The sequence below is a fragment of the Camelus ferus genome, chromosome 1 (assembly GCF_009834535.1).
Source record: "Camelus ferus isolate YT-003-E chromosome 1, BCGSAC_Cfer_1.0, whole genome shotgun sequence".
NCBI classification, from domain to species: Eukaryota; Metazoa; Chordata; class Mammalia; order Artiodactyla; family Camelidae; genus Camelus; species Camelus ferus.
Window position 1 is genome coordinate 64,795,567 of NC_045696.1, and position 14,083 is coordinate 64,809,649.

General features: G+C 38.8%; 1 protein-coding gene across 2 annotated transcripts in view; it reads left to right on the forward strand.

Moving 5' to 3' along the window:
- FGF12 (fibroblast growth factor 12) overlaps positions 1-14,083 on the forward strand; it is a 506,216-nt gene that overhangs the window by 171,531 nt on the left and 320,602 nt on the right. The window contains exon 1 of one of the 2 annotated variants that reach the window (XM_014567918.2): positions 290-394. The exons of the other annotated variant lie outside the window; for it this stretch is intronic. The gene's annotated coding sequence lies outside the window, so the exon portion shown is untranslated. Of the gene's footprint in view, positions 1-289; positions 395-14,083 lie in introns of those variants that run through there. 2 annotated transcript variants of the gene reach the window in all.

A 14,083-nucleotide genomic window follows, 5' to 3' on the forward strand; every position in this document is an offset into this window, starting at 1 on the left:
GCCACCTTCGGGAAGTCCCAAAGTATCGCGGTCGAGCCCGCAGGGGTGGGGCCGCGCCTCCGGCTCCCTCGCGGGGCTGCCCAGCCGGGCGGCACATCCACCCCATCGCCCTGCCCCGGCCCTGCGCCCCCCGCGCTCCTGCCCGGCCCTGGCCCGGGCCCGGCCGACGTGCAAACTGCTCTGCGCCCGGGACGCGCGCACCATGGATTCGGGACACGACTTCCCAAGACGGCAGGCCGCCTTTTGGTTGGACAATTAGCAGAGGTGGGCGGGGAGTTGACGGACCCCACCACGCGCTTCTCCATGAAGATTCTTGAGCTTTCTTTGAAGAAAGGAGTGCATATGCTGCAGTGTCTCTGTGGAAGGAACCTGAGGTCCAGCAACAGCCTAAGTGGTGAGAAAATGTTCTTTCCTTAGCCCTAAACGTGCAGATGCCCACCCCGCTTCCCTCCTCCTGGCCCCCTCTCTGCCTCCCCCTTTCCCCTCCTCTATTCAGCTCTGTAAGTGAAGGAAGGAAGGCTTTTCCTTTCTGGGGCGAGATAATGGCCCCGCCGCCGGTTCTGTCTTTGGATTTTTTTTTTCCTCTTAAATCCCTGAAGTCATCCGCGTTTTATAGAACGCTTTCGCTGTCACCCATCGCCTGAGCTGGAACCTGCGGGTCTCTTTCCGAGGGGTGCTTACAGTGACCTGCTTTCGCACTTCCTCGCGGCTCTCTCCTTGTGACTTGCGAGGGCGGCGTGCGACTTGGAGTTGCTCAGTCTCCTCTTGAGAAGTTGCTGGTGCGTTCGACAGGAGAGGGGACTTTTGAACAGGTGGCTGGCAAGGCAGGTATCTTTTCTTTTTCTTGCTTTGTCTGAAAAGTAGACATCTGGCCGTCGACAGAGGGTACGTTTCGCACTGGAGAGCAAGCAATTTCTGAACTGATGCTGAAACAGGAGTTCCAATTAGTCCTGGGCTTAAACCTACCAGGTCCCTCAGGAAGAGCCCAGGGAGGGAAGGAAAGAAAATCACACCGTTTTAATGACCTGCGATATTGAGAAAAACGATTTAAGTTTTAATGGGGAAAAAAGAAACCCTACAGCCAAATAAGTATGGTTCTTTTCTGCTGTTCTGTTGGAGATCTGTTTCACCACACTTTCCATTGTCCATCGCTCTCTTTTTTAAGGTGTAAGTTCCCTTTAAAGTCGTTTTGTCCATTAATCTTGTGAGTACTAATCCAGTTTTTGGTTTTCTGTTTACAAAATGGGGGTGGGGCGTGAGGAGAGAGGAAAGGTGCCTCTGTGGTGTCCGAACCAGCGTCATTTTGTAAAATATTTTTTTTGGTCCATAAGTTCCAAATAACTTTAATGTTCAGAAATTTAACAGTATTATAATAGGCTTCATGTTTAAAACTTAATATGTTATTCTGGGGGATCTGATTCATTTCGTTAAGTACCTATTTTCAGTCTGTGCTCGAGCTATGAAGATTATATTTGGAAAGATTAGAATATATATACATTTCATTCATCCTTTCTAACACTTTGATTTTTGGCTTGCCACTTGAAATGAAAAATAAAACTATTTTAAAAGAACGAATTAGATAATTTAACTCCATGTGAAATATGAGAACATACACTTTTGAAATGAAATCAGTAATGAGATCTCATGTTTTTACTTCTGTTCAATTCAGAAGATTATTTAGACAGTATCTTTTTTGCCACCATATTTATTAGTGCTGAAAGGTATCAGTCCACTATATTCTAGACTAATGTGCTTGACATTGAAGTTTTGTTTTGAAAATACTTATTTCAGGAAGCTAATAGAGATGTATGTTAATATTATTTCAGTCTTACTTGTCTCTATTAAATAAAACATGAATAGATTGTAACTTGGATGTATGTTTCTTAGATGTGAAAAATTTTAAGTTCTGTATGGTATGTAATAAAGACCTCTTGTAAAATAGATAACATGCTAATTTACATGCAGGGTCAGTCTTTCAAATAGTAGCAGATCCAAATAGTGATAACGAGTGACGGAGAAGCATACGTTGTGGTAAAATCATGGGACTTAGGGTCAGAAGACCTAGTTACAAAGCACTCGCAGTAAAATTACTGAGAATCTTTTAAACTCAGTATCTTCATCTGGACAAAGTGGAAATAATGATAGCTCCAGCCCGGTCCTTATTTCTTGTTTGATCCTAGGTTTATCATGTGATCTGTGAACACTGTTGCATTTTATATACAATTTTGAGTTTGTGGGGTAGTTGGTTATTTTAGGGTACTATCACACGAGGAGAATGCTTATAAAATGGTATAGTCACAAGCTGTGGAGATGAAGGTTCCTTTACAGACAGATGTATAGAGTTGCCAAAAGATTGTTTCTGGGAACTACATTGCTTTTGTTTGAACTGTGGTTTTTTTCTTAGTTTATAATCTTGGATAACTTACATGACCTTGCTGTTGCTCAATTTATGCATAAATATAAATTACTTTGGTAATAGTGCTTACCTTATAGGTTGTGGTAAAGATGAAATGACTTAATAACGGCCAAAGATTTATTGAGCTCTTACTCTATGCCAGGAATTGTTCTAAGGACTTTTGAGTCTACTGTATACAACATGCTGGGTACATTTTAGATATTATTATTATTGCGTTCCATTTTAAAGTGATTTCTTTCATATGGCTTGTGTCCTTAGTACGAACAACATCACAGTAAATCTGCATGAAATGTTGTTAGGCTCAGTTTGTGAATGCAAATTGAGGCAAAGACATCATATACAGTTTCATGGAGTAAATTTATAAAAAGAGGGCACAATTTAAAAATTTTAAACTTACCTAAAGAGTAATACAATATTATTTTGAACTGTATTAACAGGGAGTAAAAGTTTTATGCAAGCTACTTCTGCCCCATTATTTTACATTTGAGGAAAGTAAGGTCCACAGGAGAGAAGTGACATAATTTGTTATAAGAGGTTAAAAGGTTCTCCTCATGGATTGCTGAACTTTTGGAATTGTAAATATTTCAGTTTTTGCCATGCAAAAATATTTGCCAGTATTTTATTTAGGTTTTATTAAATAAATTGGATTAAGAAAATACGAAATGATTGTTGCTAACTCTTGAGATTCTTAGTATAATTAAAATAGTTTACTATTCTTGTCTTTCCTCCTCAGTATCAAATATTAATACATTATCTAATTTATCCATTATATTAGTTTCTAAATCCTTTATACTTCAGTAGAATGGAGATATCATAAGCAATCAAATAGAAGACAATCTTGGACAAGATTAAATGAATTGTTCAAGGTTATTTCCTGGTCTCTTACAATCCTTTTTTTTCCCCATTTCTCAAAATAAAATTTACTTTTTCTTAGTGTTTTTGTTTTCATGTGGCGCCTAGATATTAAAAAAAAAACAAGTAACAAGTTTAAAATTCTAAGCAGTTCTGCTCAGAGTATTGGCACTTTTATTAACCTGATAAAATACTATGTTTTCAGTTTGGAGACCGTAAGGCAGATTCATTTTTCTCTAGAGATGCGACCTTTACAAAGAAATGCACGCTCACACAAGAGCAGGGATTAAAGACAGTAGCTGTAATACCTGCTCGGGTCCTTCTCAAGATCTAGTTGGGAGGAAAGCGGAAATGTTCTATCAGAGAAGGGTGTTAAGGTTACAGGTTTCTCGTCACTTCAGCAGGAGAGACCATTCTAATGTTGCAGAAGAAGGAGGCTCCTGAGAAAGTTCCAGCAGGCATCACCCTGAAGGGGAGGGCAGCACTTTGGTAGCAGGTCCCGAAGGTTCTAGTGATGTAAGCGTGTGCGTGTGGACGCGCGTGCGTGCACAGCTGGGGCGGGGAGGTGCTGGGCTTGTCTAACCACCCTAAGCTGTTCCAGAAAATCAGCCGTTAGCCTCTCTTTCTGTATACAGTCATAATAACTCTTCTGTGATAGTCAGTTAGGGGCTACTCAGCCTGGTAGCATGGAAGGTTAGCAGATGTCTAGAGATTGAGCTATGCAGTCACATCAAGCCGCCTGGCTGTGGGAATGAAAACACCCTAGGCAAAAATAATTTATCCATCTTCATAAAAACACAGAACCCAAACCCTGCCTCTCCCTTCCTTTCCAGGATAGCGCTGACATCTAAATTGAAACTGCACTTACAATCACGTTGCATCAGCTAGTGTGTATCTAAGGGCTGCGGGCTTTAACTACTCAACAGGACAGTCAGGTGATCCAAGACAGAGTGTTTGACTGCAAAGTGGAGATTGCTTTAAGCTTATTTCCCAGAAAGGGATCCTCTACAAAGATAGCAGTAGACAGTTGTTTTCAGCTCCAACCTACCTTTACTTCTTTACTTTTTCTTCAGAGATGTAGGTAACAGATGCCCTCTGAAACTGGGACAGATGACAATAATGTATTTAAAAATTGAGGATATTTTAGATTCAAATTCAATCTTCAGAAATCCACCAGATCAAAAAACAGATGACAAAACCCACCGTTTGAAGCCATGTACTCAGTTGTTCACACTGTTTTAATTTTGAAAATGGGTGATTTCAGTGAGTAACTTCCTTCAGTTATCCAATCTGGGAAAACTATGTTAAAGAATAATTGCCAATTTATATGTGGCAACTTCCTTTGCTGTAGAATGTTTCTTTGAGCTGCTTTTAATGTCATAAGCTTAGAATTCTTCACTATTTTAATATTGCTCCCATGGCTAAAATGAATATGAATCATAAAGTGTACAAAATGATCATTGCTTTCTTATGGCTTTCATTTTCAAAGTGATTTCTGTTATTTTACATGACATTTTCAGTGTTAATGTCAGAAAATTCAAGAAGTTAGTGCTTTTTATTAGCTCATTTGTGTTACGGAACTTGAGAAAAGCAGTTTGCCAAGTGCCTGCTATGTGCAAAATTAGTAGGTGTCATTACTGTTCGTTCACCCAATATTTTGGGTTCTCTTGGGCATACTGCAGGATGGCATTACCCCCTTCCCTTGAACTTAGGTGTCACCATATGCCTTGCATTAACGAATGAAATGTGAACAGAAGTGTTGCTCCTCTCTTCCATGTGGATATAGCTTTAATAGCCAGAGCACAGTTCACCTCAGGCTCTGACCTTCTGATGATGTTCAAGGTAGTGATTTCTCCATCAGTCTGTGTCCCTGAGTGTCTGTAGTAATACAGCCCTGCTATGCGACCCGTGATGGACATTTAGCACAAATGAGAAGTTAAAATTTCTTTTTGTGAGTAACTTAGATTTTTAAGGTCATTTGGTATCTGGCTAATCTTGATTGACGTGGTAAGGCAGGACAGTTTAAAATAGTCAAATTTAATGAAAGATTATTGGGCTCTGTTTAAGGTTCTCTCCAGTCAAACACTTTAATTTCTCCATGATATCATCTGTAGTATATAATGAATTGATGTATTGGCTTCCTTTCATAATCTTTGAATAATTAGTTTAGCATACCAAAGTATGGGGTTTTGTCATCATCTAGTAAGTTAGTGCTTGTCCTGAGCTAGTGGGTACCTTGCTTCTTTTTTCTTAATTACAGATTTAAAAAAAAATTGTACATTTTTTAAACGTTATGCTTGATTTACAGTTATTATAAAATATTGGCTATATTCGCCATATTATACAATACATCCTTGAGCCTGTCTTTCACCCAGTAGTTTGTATCTGTCACTCCCCTAAACCTTTATTGCCCCTCCTCCCGACTAGTAACCACTAGTTTGTTCTCTATATGTGTGAGTCTGCTTCTTTTCTGTTATACTCACTAGTTTGTTGTATTTTTTAGATTCCACATATAAGTGATATCATCCACTATTTGTCTTTCTCTGTCTGACTTATGTCACCTAGTATAATACCCTCCAAGTCCGTCCATGTGCTGCAAATGCAGAGTTTTGTTCCTTTTTAGATCAGAGCAGAAATAAATGAAATAGAGACTGAAAAAACAATAGAAAAGATCAATGAAACTAAAAGCTGGTTCTTTGAAAAGATAAACGAAATTGGTAAACCTTTAGCTAAGACTCATCAAGAAAAAAAGAGAGAGGCCCCAAGTCAATAAAATCAGAAATGAAAAAGAAGCTAAACCAACCACCACAGAAACACAAAGGATCGTAAGAGACTACTACCAACAACCATATGCAATAAAATGCACAACCCAGAAGAAATGAACCAGGACGAAGTAGAAAATATGAACAGACAAATTATCAGTAATTACATTGAATCAGTAATTTAAAAACTCCCAACCAACAAAAGTTGACGACCAGATGGCTTCACAGGTGAATTCTACCTAACACTTTGAGACAAATTAACACCTATCCTTCTGAAACTATTCCAAAAATCTTGCAGAGGAAGGATCACTTCCAAACTCATTCTGTAAGGCCAGCATCACCCTGTACCAAAACCAGACAAAGGCACAGGCTTCTTAAATGATGTTTATCTTTTCCCTCAAGATGTAATGAAACTCCACTGATGTTTGAAGTTATTCTTTCAAAGTTGTACTTTAATTTCAAGACCCTTAAAGACTCAGGTCTACTTTTCTACTTATCCTGTAATGTGGATTATTACCTTTTGTTGCCTCCAAGTTCCTGGAAGAACAAGCCATGTTACCTGAAAAACAGTGCAAATGTGGCAACTCTCATCTCTGCTGCAGTTTTGCCAAAGGAAAATGCAAATAAAATTGTTTTTCTCTCAGCCTGTAAACTGAGAGCTGTGTACATGGGAAGAAAACCAGGGCAGTGCTTTATGGTGAAGGGGTGAGCTGAATCTCATCTGGGTCATGGACCAGCAATCCATTTGCCTGGCTCTGGGTTAAGTACAACAAAAGAGAGAAGGCAAGCCATACCTTTCCAGAAGTCCTGGATACGTGTGTCATGCAACTAACCCTCCATAGTTGGCACTCTTGCCTTCTTTCTGTCTTTATCCATCTTTGGATAGAAAATTAAAGAAACAGGGGGGAGGGTATAGTTCAGTGGTAGAGTGCCTGCGTAGCATGCACAATGTCCTGTGTTCAATCCTCAGTACCACTATTAACAAATAAATAAATACACCTAATTAACTGCACCCCCCCCCCCGAAAAAAGAAAATTAAAGAAACACGTCTCTAGCTTTAGAGGTTGCCATTTTTCAATTTAGCAAACACTCTTTGTGGACTGACTGATGCTACATTCTGCATTAGGCACGGGAGACTCAGCAGGGAGAGATATCTGTACAAGCAAGAGGTATCATACTAGGCAGATTATAACACATCCCAAAGGTGGGGTACCTCAGAGCCTCAGTTTATTTCAATTTAACAACCTCTTACCTGAGTTAATGTTCTGTGGTTAAGAATCATCCCAAGGAAGGAATAATTAATTCTGCCTGGGATTCATGTTAGTCTCCCTGAACTTGAAATGCATCTAGGAATTCAAAAGGTAGTGCTGGGTGGGGCAGGTGGGGGCTGTCATGGAAAGGAATAGTATCTCCATATATTTACTGGAAGAATGTGTTTGAATACAAATAAGATGCAGGTATAGAAAAGCAATTTTTTTTATGAAGAATTACCCTACAACTCAATTCAAGCCTACCCAGCATTGCTCATATTCAGATATGCTGCCTAGTTGTCTATTTTATGCCTCTCCTCTGCCCCTACTTCCACCTAAGTCCATTTGTTCACAGATATAACACATCAGCTTCAAAGAAAAGTGCAACTTGTATTCTCTGATATCAGAGTTAGAAAGAAACGTCCGAGGAGTACTTATAGATCTGTTCCCTCAATTATCATGGAATATCTTTAAACAGTGAAGCTCTTCTTTGTACACCTCAGTGGTTGAAATTGCTGTCTTTATGCCATGGTATTTTCATTGCACGATGTTATGAATGCCATGACCGAATATTATTTGTAATGCCGTTAAGTGTTGCAGGGTATTTGCATTTCCTAGGGTGGATATCAGAAATATACTGTGAATCTGCCAAGACAGTCTCTCTTGCTGAAATGATCTTTCTTGTTTATACTTAAGCTTCTAGTACTGTCCTTCCCCCTCCACTCATTACTGTTTATAGAAACGATAGCATTGCAGTTGGTGTCACTGATTGCCCACGTTGCTGCTTCAATGAAGCCAGCTGGGACTCGATTGCATGGTCTTTAAATAAAACTTAGTGGCACAAAATGACTCTCGTTTTTGAGGGGAGAGAGGTTGTTGCTAGCTGGATCATTCTCTAAGGCACTAATTATTTGCTTAACTTGGAGGAACTTGAGAATCAGTGAATCTCCACGTTGGCTCAGTGTCTGACCTTGGCGCTGAGGCGCTTGTGGGTAGATAGCATAGAGAAAGTCCTTATGAAGCCAACCTCAAAATGATAGTGATAAACCCAGCTACCCTCAGCCCATTTTAGCACTCTGCAGGTAACTCACGGACTAGAGATCGTGGATATACCTGTGGTTCCAGCTACCCAGAGGCCGAAGCTAGATTAGTTGAAACCAAGAATTCGAGGTAGTAATGTTCTGTGCTGGTCTGTTTACAGACAGCACGGGGATGACCAGGAAATGGTGAGAAGCAGAGTGAAATGTTGGTGTTGCATTTTCTTAAATTGTCACAGTATGGAAAATGAAGAGTATCAATCACTACTTCTGGCCTATGGCTTCCAAACTTCACTGTGAGTTAGGCAGGGGAGCATTCCTCTTTATAGTCATATAGTACAGATTAGGGAACCAAGCCTTATCCAGATGGAGATTTATATGTCTATATAAGTTTATTTATTTTCTCCTGAAAACCTTTAAATTTATAAGTGTATCTATATCTACCTAAAATATCTATACACTTATGTATGTCTGTGTATCTTTGGTTAAATGCATTTAGAATTGTTAATGACAGTTACCTTTAGGGAGTTTGATGACAGACTTGCTTTTTGCTTTACATATTTCTATATTATTTGAATTTTAATGAAAATGTGTTCCTTTTATAATTAAAAAAACTAGTGATATCTATTTTAGATTATGCAGTTTTCTACTCATAGCAGGAAACTTTGAAAATGTAAAATCTGTTGAATAAGAAAGATCACTTATAAAACCATGACCTCAGTATAATACTTCCCGTTCTTATTGTGTGAATTTTTACAAGTTATCACATGAAAGTTACATACTTCGTTTCTTTTCCTATGCGCTTAAACAATTATTCTAAATATGGAAAGAAATACTCATATTGAAATATTTGGAAAATACCCTTTTTTTAAAAGGAACTACAAGAAGCTGTTAATAGTGGTTAGTTGGAGAGAGATGCTTTTAGGGCAGTGGAAAAGGAGGCCTCTTTTTTTTAGCTTTGTGCATTTCTGCATTGTTTCTTATGATTTGTATACATTGATTTTATATATTTATATATATAAATCAAGATATAGATAGGTGGGAAATCGTGAGCCATTTATTTATATTTTCTTTTTTTTAACTTACAGATATTAAAAACACTAATAGATATGTGTCATTTTACAAACAAATCTCCTAAATGTGATTTTAAATTACTTTATAGAATGACATCGCATGTTTATACTATAATTATCATCTGCCTACTGTTGGATCACATCCATCTTTTTAAACCTTTGAATTTTGTTTTTAAAAAATTTTGACGAATGTCTCTGTGTAGAGATCTGTGCGTGTGGTGGGCTTAGAGGGTAGTAATCAGTCATAACTTTTCTTTTTCCTCCTTTCCTCTACCTTCATCTTGAGTTCAAAACAGTTGAGAAAATAGACAAGGTGTCCAATGGACAGCTATGAAATGTATCTGCTTTCTTACTGGATTGCTGGAATATTGCATTAGAGAATGGTCAAAATTGAACTTAACACCATTCTCTCCAAACTAAATCTTGATGTAAGCAAATACCCACTAGAGAGAAAGTTGGGTCCACAGAGCAAGCCCGCCTGCTGAGAAATCCAGCCTTCCCCCTGGTGAGCCCCAATAGTGGAGTGGAGAGATTTGGACTCCACAGTTACCTCTAAAGTCAGGTCTGAGCCCTGAGCTGTTTGTTATCTGCTCAGCAGCTCAGAATGTGTCCAGAATGTGTCAGTGGACAGATCCACAGAGACAGAGAACCCACAACAAGCCTGAGGACCCTTCACCTGCCCCATTTTTCCTCCCAGATCTCACAAATTAGGTAAGTTTTTCCTCTTCCTTGGAAAGGAGTGAGAAGGGTGGATGGAAGGGCACAGATTCTCTTCCCATTTGTTGGAAAAGACAAAAGTGCCTCTTTTGTGAACCAAAAGTAAATGTGAAAAGTAGGAGCAGGAATTTACTCTTGCAGCATGTAACTTTCAAGGGCAAAACTATTTTTAAGCCTTCAGTAACGTATACTTTAACAGCCGTATAATATTTCCCTGGTTCTGTGTGACTGTGGGCTAGTTCCTCGGTCTCCCCGTGCCTCGTATTTAATGATAGTTCTGAGTTTATAGGGTTGTTCTGAGCATTAACTGCCTTAATGTCTGTAAGGTTCTCAGCCTGTGAAATCCTGGGCACTTAGTTTTCAGTATTTCCTGCTCTTCTTTTTCTTGCCTTTTATCCCTCCTGGTGTTATAAAATACCAGATACATGCTGTTAGTGTGTGGTTTATCCCATCTTAGTCTTTCTCTTAATTTAAGGTGAAAAAAAAAAGTGCACCATACTAAATCTTAGGATGTACTTAAAATTTTAATCTGTGTGTTTAACTTTCCCTCACTGTTTTAAGATAGGCCTTAATTTTGGTAAAAAGCAAAGGAGTCTATACCTAGCCAATTTCATTTGTAAAGATTCCTGTTTGTTTTCTTATAACTGATAATTACCGTAATATGCATAACATTAAGAAAAATACTGGATTTCATTTTATTTGTAGAAAGAAATGTAAAATGTTATCAGGGAGTAATTTGTTTGTAACAGGTAATTTGGATGGTACACTTAAGTGACTTTTGATAACTAAATTTTTGGAATCAAACATGGTAGCACTAACTTTAGTCTTAATAGTTCATGTTGCTCGAGTTTTAACTGTCTGTTGTGTTGGTAGATTATTTGGAAGATCAAGACAGGAGGCAAACAAAAGTCACATTAAATTTTAATGCTGTAGAATCAGCGTAACTGAAAAAATCTTACCTCCAGAGGACTTAGTAAATTCACTTTAATTTGTTTTCAAGTCCTGGCAGGTAGACTCAGTAGACCATTGATTTTCCATTCCTTTGTTGTGTTTCCCTCACCAGGTAATTTCTAGGAAATACTGAGGAGTATTTACACATTCCACAAATATGTCCTGGTGTTCATTTGACAGCTCTGTCAATATTCTTCACTCTGAACCACTGAGATACAGGAACTTTCTTACTCTCCTCTTTCAGTCTTGAGGAAAACCAGCCTGTGGGTCTTCAGAATAATTTGCTGAATACTGAGGAAGGCAGAGGTGTATAGCAGTGTGGAGAATGAAAATCTACAGACAGACATCAGCTACCACTGCTGCTAAAGTCCATAGGCTGCGTTCTCCTCTAGGAGAGCCTCCTGATCGTCTCTTTGTAGCCCCTAGCCTCGTTTTGCATTATGGATTTCTTTATTTCCCCAGCAGTTGGAAACTACTACTCCAGATTGCGGAGAGACAGAGAAGTTATTCCCATTCCCATTCTAAGGCTCGTTGATTTTTTTTTTTTTTTAATTGCGTGATGACTGAGAGTGGAGCATTCATGTCCTATAGGAGAAACACTCACTCACTCCCAGCACAGGACATGGTCTGGCCACTCCTGGTCCAGAAAAAGCAATCATGGTAGTTATCAGCACATTTCTAAATGTTTGGGTTATCCATTTTAAATAATAGCAGATGAGGAGTACCAGAAGTCAGCCCAGGTATCACCACACCTTTCCACCATCTTTCTTTCAAAGTAGATTGCAAAGGGGATTAGTCTGGCATGCCCTTCTTGGCATGATCTTGTCTCGCCAACTCTTGGAGCAAAGAAGATAGGTCTTGTAAGAATGAACAATGATTTTCAAATAGGGCAGCCTAAATGTAGAGAAACATTCTTTAGCCCTGAATGAACTTGGTTCTGTTCAAAATGTATCCAATTTAAATTACTGAAAAATGCATAGCAGCTCAGGTGAAAGCGTTAGCTTCAGTGGTTGGAGCAGTTTTACAGCAACAGAGACTAGGAAATTGACTTACAGTTGTATGATTGGAAAGGCTAAACAAGATGGTCCCTCTGAAAACAAACGAGTTTCTCTGACAAGAAGTGCTAATTTTTTCCCCTAGGAAGCAAAAGTTACTAACACTGCCCTTACCCCAAAGTGTAATCTATCCAGTTATAAGAATTTGGAGGTTCAGCCTAATTAGCTCCTCTGTTGCTTGAAGAGTTGAATATTTTTGGATTTTCAAGGCAAAGATAGTATGGAACATCCCTTCAGTTGTATGTTTACTCATCTGGCATTTACTGAGACCCACACCACGTGCCAAGCAATGGGCCTGCATGAAGCCGGTTCTAAGATAATTCATCCTTTGATAGGGAGATAATAAGTGAGCACAGTCTATCCTAATTTAAGTATTATAGTTGGTTGTTCTTTTTTTTTTTATTGAAGTATAGTCAGTTATAATGTGTCAATTTCTGGTGTACAGCATAATGTCCCAGTCATGCATATATATACATGTATTTGTTTTCTTATTCTTTTTCATTGAAAGTTTTTATAAGATATTGAATATGGTTCCTTGTGCTATACAGAAAAATATTGTTTTTTATCTATTTTTTACATATAGTGATTAACATTTGCAAATCTCAAACTCCCAAATTTATCCCTTCCCACCCTCTTTCCCCCGATAACCGTAAGATTGTTTCCTATGTCTGTGAGTCTGTTTCTGTTTTGTAGATGAGTTCATTTGTGTCTTCTTTTTTTCTTTCATTCAAATTCCACATGAGTGATATCACATGGTATTTTTCTTTCTCTTTCTGGCTTACTTCACTTAGAGTGACCATCTCCGGGTCCATCCATGTTGCTGCAAATGGCATTTAGTGGTAGTTAGCATTGTCATTATTCTGGAAGGGACTGCTATGTTGGGTGTAGAGATAAACTGTCTCCAAGGTTTTTGTTTTTAGGTTATCTTCTCTGATAATTCTTTTTTGCTGCTGTGATTGTTTACATGTGCTCAGTTCAAGTTCTACTTGAGCAGATTAAGGGCTTAGTTTGCTTTCATCAAGCCAGGAATACTCTAGCTGTAGTGTACATGAGGCTGACTAGCCTTAGGTGGCTCACCATTATGATTTTGTTTTCCAGAATGCTCTGGGTTGTGTTATTTCAACTGAAATTGGAATTGGGAGGGCACAAGAAGGAATAGGAGATAAAATATACATAGTGTTTTTTTCAAGGTTAAAATACAGAAACAGTCAGAGATTAATGTGACAGACACTAATATGCCTGCGACTCAGAATGGGCAAATTATTAGCATTGTGCCATGTGTATTTCAGATTTGCTTAAAATAAAGAAGTCAAACACTGCTGATAAAATTAAAAGCACTTAGAACTGTTTCCAGCTCTGTTCTAGCGTGCCTTCCTCCTCAGGTTGCGTGCTATATGCTCCTCCAGTCCATGCTTTTACTTAACATGTGTCATATAGGATACTGTTGTGAGTGTTTCTAAAATTTATAGAAGTGGTCGTGAACTGTACTTATCTCTCTGCATCTTATTTTTTCACTCAATTCTGTGTTTTTGAAATTCACCCCTTTTAATACAGATGCATCAGGTTCTGAAACATGTAGCGGGGCATGAGGGAATCTGGAGCGGTGGCCGAGAGCGTGGGCCAGGCGGCCTGGGTTTGACCTGCCTCTGAGACTGACCAGTTATGTGACCTCGGACAGGTGTCTTAACCCCTCAGGGCCTCGGTTTTCTCATTTGTAAAATGGTAATAGCAGCAGCACCTACCTTGTAGGGATGTGGTGCAGAGTAAAATCAGTTAATACATATGAAACTCTTAGAACACTGCCTGACACTGAGTGTAGTAGATTTATTATCTGTATGTTCCTTTGGGAATGTGTATTGACTCATAGTAGGACGAGCAGCCTTGCTTGGCTGATATTCCCTGATTTTTTTTCACATCCAGCCCTGTGTTAAGGAGAAAAAAACTCTGTATCCAGGGTTGGATTCCTAATT